Below are 8,839 nucleotides of genomic sequence, written 5' to 3'. Positions count from 1 at the left end.
CAAGGTGACCTACATCAGTGAAATATTTTGGGACAAGGAAAAAGTGTAATACTGACCACTTAATTAGCACAATTTGATGATTACATAATGAGATGTAAGTCATGTAGTTAAGGATGAGAAGATGATTTTGAACAGGTTTGGGAAGCGCTCATTGATACCTCAAAAAGGAGCTTGTTTTCGGTAGGTAACCACCTTAAATTAGGCATTCACCTTAGTCTGAAACTATGAACTGATCACTAAGCCCAAGTTTGTGAGGTGCTTCGAACCTACATTTAGTTCTCAACCTTTAGGTAGTTTACCACTGATAGCTCCACAAACTGAATTCTCAGATTTTGCTTTCACTGCCAGGGTTTTCATCATGCTGCTGCCAAATGTGACAATAAAGTCATTATTGATGAAGCATGCAGGTGACAGAAAATGACCTTGAAAAAAAAATCTATGAGCCTAAGATGACATTCAGGTTATATATACACTTCCAAGTAGAACACCAAGGGCGTAGTCTCGATATACCAGAGTGGATTTAGTTAATTGTTTATTAGAAAATCCTAAAGAGGCAACAAAAGAAAAGAACTTAAGCATCATAAGCCCAAAAGAGCCTAAAAGGGACATCAAATGAAGAGTCCATTCTCCATGTAGCCTAACATGCACCCAATAGTTCTGTCAATAGATCTACATGCATGTGTCTCTTTGAAGTCATGCTTGGTTATACTTCTAGGATGCCTTCAGATATTCTCCCGATGTGACTGCATATTAAGAGTATTGAGTTAGCAGGAGCATTTGCAGGACATGTTATTGCATCATGAGATCCACAAACAAATTTAAGCAAGTGATAATCAATATAAAAGTCAAGCTTATTCATGCTATATGGAATTTGGAGGTACATATAATGGTTCCAATTAGGCCCAAGTGGGTTCCCTCTGAAACCACTAGGAAACTGCAAGGTTGTAGTACCAGACCATTCAAAGTGGTGAAGCAGGTCATACAGAATGCTTATGTCGTTGACGTTTCATCTTATAGAGCTCTAGCAGTTATCCTAGATGGCCTTTTTTATGAGCCTTCCCAGGACTTAATTGTGAACCTTACCTAATCCAGCACCAATTAACCTTCCATCAAAATGTAAAGAACACATTGATACTATTTTGGATGAACAGATTATTTTCACCAGGGACAGAAGAGATCAATGCTACAGTTGCTACTAGTTCGTTGGAAGAGAAGACCAAACTTAGATTGCACTTGGATCACCAGAGAGGAGCCATAACAACTAGACCTTGAACTCTTGGAGTGATACTAGAACCAACAAAGAGCAACACTTGACAGAGTTGAGTTTCTCCCACTTTGAGGTAGTTGGCACATACACCAGATGCAGGCCCCTAATCACATGGCTAAAAAATGGAGGTCTGCTGTTAGTTAGGCCCAATTGACTTAATAAACCCTGTTTAATTTGGAATTTTAATGTTATTGGATTTTATGTAATTACTTAAATTTTAATATTATTGGATTTCATGTAATTATTTAAGAGTTATTTCCTTTCTTACTTGGTTAACAAAGTATCATTTCCCTTCCCTGCTTGGTTAGCAAAGTTAGTTCCTTTCCTGATGAAATTTGGGAGTCCTATTTAAATGCCCCAGAACTTAGTATTGGTTTCTTCGCCTGATTAATAAGATGAACTGTTGGAATTTTCTCCAATGGCTTAACGTTGACTTCAGGCAGCCCTAGATGCCAACTCCAATGTTTTATTTTCTTTTCCCCGCTTGATGCTGGTTCTAAACAATCTTAAGGTTTTGATTCTCAGGCTTATCCATCCCTCTTTTTTATTTATTTATTTATACATTTTCTGTTTTATTGTCCCTACAAATTTCTTTTAGAATGTTGTGCTACATCACACTACATGCAAGGAACTTTAAAATGATATGCTTAGATACATTGAATGCTTTTCTTAAAAGTAAAGCTCAATCAAGACTATAAGAAATACAGAAGACCAGTTACATGTTAATGGACATTTGTTAGGATTCCCTCCATCTAAATCTTCTAAACTAGACATCTTAATAGGCAATGTAAAACAGTAAAAGACAACACACAGACATATATATACATTCCTTTCAAGAAAGAGATACCAGAGAATGTTGCACTCCACTTAGAGATAAATTATCATGATGAATCTATTCTTCAATCAACACAAACTTCAAGAAGACTCTGAATCTTCATTTAGCATCTTCGGCAAATCAATTAGCATACTTGGAGGGGCAAAATACATGTGTAGTGACATCATGCAAACAACAATACCCAAGAAAAGCTGCAGCAGCACAAGAAAAAGACTTATTATTTGGCAATTTTGAGATGAAACGGGAAGTGAATGTGACACAAGGAGCATCAGATAAACAGTTAAGTTTTACAAGGATCTTGTTATCCATGAATGGCGAAGATATGAATTGAAACTTCTAACCAATTATATTTTTTCATAGCATTTAAGGGCATAAACTAGTCCTAAAGAATGGCAAAACATTGATTTAAAAATTTCTATAGAACATAAAACAATTTCAATCCAGTTGTAGTACTCAAATGCTTACTACAAAATAAGAAAATTATAGTAAATGCAGAAGAAACCAATTTCATAGGCATGGAATCTTACCTGCAATGTTGGCGTGAAATCGAAGAGGAATAGAGACAGAACCGTCGTCAGTGGCATTGCCATTGAAGTGGAATACACCTAAAGCAAAGCAAAAAATAATAATAATAACAATTAAAAGGAATGCAAGAGAACAATGAGTTGTTTTATCCCAAGTACCCAAATAAAAATACCATAAATTCCTAGTTATCACAAGTAAAATGTATCAATGAGACAAGTGCAAGTCAAACAGGCACTCGATATAAACTTATGGAGAAACAGACAAAAGCACAGATACTGCAAACAGGTGATAGGAGTCACCTTTACAATATTGTCAGCATATTTCATTAACCAAGAAAATAAAAATCCTGTTGAACCTAGATTTAACATCACCAGCCAGGTTGTGATACTGTATCCATTGAAAAGGTGTTGCCACCGTGGCCCTTTCTCACATTCATTTCTGAAATCATCCAAGAGAAGCCGTGCCATATTGAAAATAGCCCCAAATCTGGAAAAATATGTACCATTCTGAATTATTTCTAGCCCAAAGCTTCTAATAACTACAGGCATTTTGCTCATGGTAATCAACTTTCACAAGCTTGAAAGTCGTAACATTTTAGTTGACAAGTGACCATGTAACATAATCTGATGTTTCCAAAACAAGTTTATTTAATTATCTGCAAGGGAAAATGATAGTTTTATTATTTTCCGCAATTTTAGAAATTGGCATCAGAATGCCACACTACGATCCCTAGATAGATTATGGCTATTCCTCTTATTCAAATTCTTAAAATGAGGATTTTTACCAAACTAGATAGAAATGGAGCTCTTTTTACAAGTAGTGCCAAGGGTGTTTTGCAAGGAAGATCTGTATTACCCATTGTTGTTTTGCAAAAAATCACCTGACCATTTAAATTAATTTAAATTGATATCTAAGGAAAACTCATGCAAAAATATAGGTGGAGTACTTATGAGGACACGGCTAAATCTTAATATTGCTGTAAAGATCAAACACAAATCCAATCTTTTAGGTACAAACTTAATAAGCCACAAGGACCACACAATTCCAATTTTTCAATCTATGGACAATGTAAGCTGTTCTGCCCGAAGGTTTTTAATTGTTCACTTCTCTATACTTTTTATCATCATTATTAAGTAATTATTTACAATTATTAACCTCCACCTGGAGTAAAAAAATGCAAAATAAATAAACAACTTTCAAGAATTTTGTGCAACTAATCACATAGGCAACAAAGGAGGCAGGAAAAATCTACTTACAAAAAAGAACTTTCAAGAATCCATCATTAAAAAACATGCATACCCTCTGTTCTCTTAAAACTGAGAGTTTATCAGCAGTATGCAAGGAAAGGCCACCTAAGGGTATAATTGTACATTCCGCCAGTATAAAGTATCATCATTCTTCTTTATCAAAAACTGTGTGTATATGCCAGCTAATGCTGAAAGACAAGCAGACAGAATTCCAAACATGTAGCCCTGAATTGGCCCTGAGAAAAGGGAGTCACATCCTTCAATCATATACCTGACACACACAAAAATTTATTGTAGTTTTTTTCTATCTGATGTTGATCTAATTTCACAAATTAGCAGATATTTTTGTTTCCTGTTATAGGCTATTCTTGAGGAGAAAGGTTTCTAATTTGCAGTGGATGGCAATTGTTCTATTGGCCGTTGGAACAACTATGAGCCAGGTGCTGCTAAATCATTTGTGTGTATCCTTAATTTGGTCTCTATATTTTAGTAATAGTCAATTTGGTCCTACTATTTTCAATTTGCAATCAATTTCCGTTAGTGAGTCAACAATAGAGACTAAATTGACTATAAATTGAAAATAACATAAACTAAATTGACTGTTACCAAAATATAAAAATCAAATTGACAGTGACCCCATAATGTAGGGACCAAAAATGGTATTTTTTACCTTTAAAGTAATCTCAATGATCAATAAATGAAGACAATTAGAATTGCAAAAATAGTTGATGAGCTGTAGCCCCTTAAAAGACCAAGAGAAGCACCTGAACAATATTCCAGTTGTGACAATCTTGAGATTTCCCATGATTTGATATGTGGATGTATCCACATATGCTAGGGTAGCAAACTGAACATTGTTGTGGATCAGGTATATGATTGAAGGAATAGGGAACAAACGAACACTCTTCCAATCTGTAGTCATCTTTGGTGACTTCTGGATCTCTTTCCAAAGAAGAAAACTTGATACTAGAAGCTGAAATATTAACAGGCAATGAATTAGTTTGACAGTGTAGACAATAAGTTTCTAGTCTGAAAATCAAGTGGAAAAATATGTAACAAATTTTTATTATTTATTATGAAAAGATGGATTACAATCTAGAAAGGACGGACACGATAATGAGTACGGGTACGACACAGCAACACGAACAATTTCTGAAAATTTAAAAATCAGCCCAAATGAAATGTCCGTGGTTCTAGATTACATTCACTATGATAATCCTATACAAAAGTTTTTTTTTTCTCTGATTCTTCTCTTTGACAGTAATTTCAATTCAAAAGTTTAGAGAGAATTTTCATTCTTCACATTCTTTGAGTGTATATTTTTTTAAGTATTTCAATTTGACTCTTTATAAATAAAAAATAAAAAACTTCGGCCAGAAACGGAACAGTTGCAATGCGTAGTCATCAACAATAAGCTGCTTTTAAACTGCTTTTTGTTTTTTATTTGAAAATATCACTATAATTATTTTTTTGTCATCAACAATAAGCTGTAACAACTTGCTACTTAGCATTAGTTGTAAAAGTGTTGTGAAAAATATTGTGGACGACGTTGCATTTTTCTCTATTTTTTTATTTGTTTTTCATCTAATAAAAAAAATTATTTTTTTTATTGATTATAAATAATCCTATTGGTTAAAATTTAGGGGCCTTTTTTTTACTTGGGGCCTTAGGCGGTTGCATTTTTTGCTCCACCTTAGAGCCGGCCCTGTGACTGGCATTAGCCTTTGAAAGCGTCGTCAAAATTCCCTGTCGAACAAGAAGATATTCATATTTTGGTGGTGTAAAGTGTAATCTCCAAATTTGGTTATAGGAAAAGTTACAGTTAAGTATATTGTTGCTCATTTTTGGAGTCACACAAATATATAAAAGTCCACGTTAAATCAGTCAGAATGAATGAAGACATTTGCCAATAAGAGAAGGATTACTTCTAGTGCCACATAAACCACCACCCTTCCACCAACTACAACTCGCCACACAGGCAAGTTGTGGCTTTTTCTGTGACACTTTTTGTGGCATAAGACTTATCCTAAGAGAAGAGAAGACCTGAAAGCTGATCAGAATGGTCAGCAGAGACGCCACCAGATACCACTGCATTTGCTTCGATTCCGAGACCGAGATACAAGACTTCTGTGAGGGTGATCACCAAAAACCAAAACGCTACGTTTTTGCCTTGTACACCATCATTAGGGTTGGGTTTTTTTTTTTTTTTTTTTTTTTTGAAACAAGTTTCGCAACAAACTTGGTTGTAGATTAAGTTACAATTTCTTTTTCCTTTTTTTTAGAAGAATTTGATTACAAACTTAGTTGTAACCAAATTATAAAATAAAATAAAAACTTAGTTGCTACTCTCACTAAACAAATTAATATGGCTACATATTTTGCCTATGTTAATTTGGTTGAAAATATTTTACTTTTGACTAAATATTTTATAGTAAAACAAAAATGAAAATATTTTACATTGAAACAAACGTAACGTAAAACACATGTCAAATTTTATGTCAATCAGATGTTAGTTACTATTCGATTCATAAACTTATTTTTTATGTATAAATTTAGAATACAAAAACTTAAAATTTAAATATTTAATTGATGATATAGCTATTAATCTTATTGAAATTTTGCAAGCATGGAGGATATAAAAAGAAAATGTAATCTAATGGTGGATTTGTCAAAATTCACATCCAATAAAAAAATATTAAGTGTTGCACCCTTAGTCTACCACCAACTTTGTTGAATTTTGATAAATCATTGGATAATATTTTATTCTTGTATCCCTCATACTTACAAAATTTTCAAAATATCAAAGATCCATATTTATGTCATCAATCAAATGTTTAAATTTCAAATTTTGTAGTATAAAATTATATATAAAATATAAGTTTATAGACCGAATAGTAAATAACATCCGATTTGAACTAAATTTGACTTGCATGTTAAAAACATTAAAAAAAAAATACAATCCAATTGTAAGATTTTCAAAATATGTAAACATTATTTTATTATTTTATGATTATTATTAGTAGAATGCTAACATAGCAGAATTTAAACCATTAAATCATTAAAGAATGGTTAAGATTTAAGGAAATTTATTTGGTAAAGTACCTTAGAAAATCTAGAAAATTTGAATCCGACTTGCATTTTAGCTTTAACATCCTAACATTAATTACTTCTCTCTTTTTTTTTCTTTTTTCTTTTTTTTTTCTTTTTTTTTTTTTTTTGGATTTAGAGTAGCAGAAAAGTGTTTAGGCCATCCTAGTGGATTCAATGCAAACAAAGCCCTTCCCATGCCACCTAAGAAGGTTGAAATTTTCATATCTATGGAGGATTGGGCTAAAAACAATGTCTTAACTCTCCTAAAACCTATTGAGATAAGTTGGCAACCACAAGATTATTTGCCAGACCCTACCTCAGATGGATTTATTGAGCAAGTCAATAAACTAAGGAAGAGAACAAGAGACATTCCTGACGAGTACTTTGTTGCCTTAGTTGGTGATATGATCATAGAAGAAGCCCTTCCCACTTACCAAACTCAAATTAATTCCACAAAAAAATTTCAGGATGAAACAGGTGTAGATAACACACCTTGGGCAATTTGGACTAGGGCATGGAGTGCAGAAGAAAATAGGCATGGTGATCTTCTCAATAAGTACATTTTCCTTTCTAGAAGAGTGGACATGAAACAAATCGAGAAGACAACTCAGTACTTAATTCAGTCAGGAATATAAGATATGCAATATTTTTAAAAAATAGAAAATAACTTTTAATTTTTAATACATTATTAATTCTTCCAAAATTTTAAGTTATAAAAAAAATGAAGAATTTAATCATTTAAAAATTATTCTAATAATTTTTTTCTTTTGCAATTTCTTAAAATATATTAAAAAAACTTAAAAGAAAATTATGATAGAAAAAAAAATTAACGTGATTTAGACTTAACCGCCTAAATCTTCAAGAAACGATTTTAAATAGTTATATAATTTTTTTATATGTTGAAACAATCGTTAATTTTTGCACCTAGGATCTTGGCTTCGGGGATGATCCATACCTTTTAACCATTTACACATCATTCCAAGAACGAGAAACATTTATTTCTCACGGGATCACAGCCAAGCTAGCTGTGCAGCATGGGGACATAAAGCTTGCCCAAATATGACATAATTGTCTCAAATGAGAAGCGTCATGAAAGTGCTTATATAAAAATAGCTGAAAAGCTTTTTGAGCTTGATCCAAATGATATGATCATAGCCTTTGTAGACATGATGAAGAGGAAAATCTCAATGCTAGCCCATTTGATGTATGATGGCCATGACCATAATCTTTTTGATCACTTTGCCATTGTGGCAGCAAGGATTGGGGTCTACACGGCTAGGGACTATAAAGAAATAGTGGAGTATTTCGTGGCTAAATGGAAGGTAGATAAGCTAACAGGACTTACAAGTGAGGGACTAGAAGCCCAGGATTATGTTTGTAGGTTGGCTCAAAGGATGAGAAGGCTTGAGGAGAGCTATTGCAAAGGCCCAAAAAGCACCCACCATTCCTTTCAGTTGAATTTCTGGTAGAGTGGCGTAGCTAGATTTGATGGGTTCTGTTTTACTTGCTTGTTTGTGTGGATAATTTAAATATATAAATAATTGGGGAGGTGATTTGAAGTTTAGTTCTCTTTATAGCATTCACATTGGGAATGACAGATGCTATATGTAGGGAAAATTTAGCATAAAAGCCCAAAACCCCCCACCATCCGGACTTGTAAAAGCCAACTATTGCAAAAAAAAAAAAAAAAAAAAAAAAAAAATTGAAATTATGCTATAGTGCGATTCTAAATGCAGAATCACATTGCAGCTCAATTGTAAAAGGAAATATTAATATTTTATTTTAAATATCAGGTATTCTCTCTCATTCACACGTCTCTCATCTCTCTCTCTCCATCACTAAAGCTTCGCCAAGCCTCTCTCTTCTCTCTCATTC

General features: G+C 33.2%; 2 pseudogenes; one reads left to right on the top strand and one right to left on the bottom strand.

Moving 5' to 3' along the window:
* Positions 1-505: 505 nt before the first annotated feature.
* Positions 506-5,968, bottom strand: LOC126702285 (CMP-sialic acid transporter 1-like; annotated as a pseudogene).
* Positions 5,969-7,158: 1,190 nt separating this feature from the next.
* Positions 7,159-8,422, top strand: LOC126701990 (stearoyl-[acyl-carrier-protein] 9-desaturase, chloroplastic-like; annotated as a pseudogene).
* Positions 8,423-8,839: the final 417 nt, after the last annotated feature.

Source organism: Quercus robur, chromosome 10 (genome assembly GCF_932294415.1).
Source record: "Quercus robur chromosome 10, dhQueRobu3.1, whole genome shotgun sequence".
In the NCBI taxonomy this organism is placed as follows: Eukaryota; Viridiplantae; Streptophyta; class Magnoliopsida; order Fagales; family Fagaceae; genus Quercus; species Quercus robur.
The sequence above is the reverse complement of the archived record's forward strand: the minus strand, read 5'-3'. Positions and strand labels throughout refer to the sequence as shown.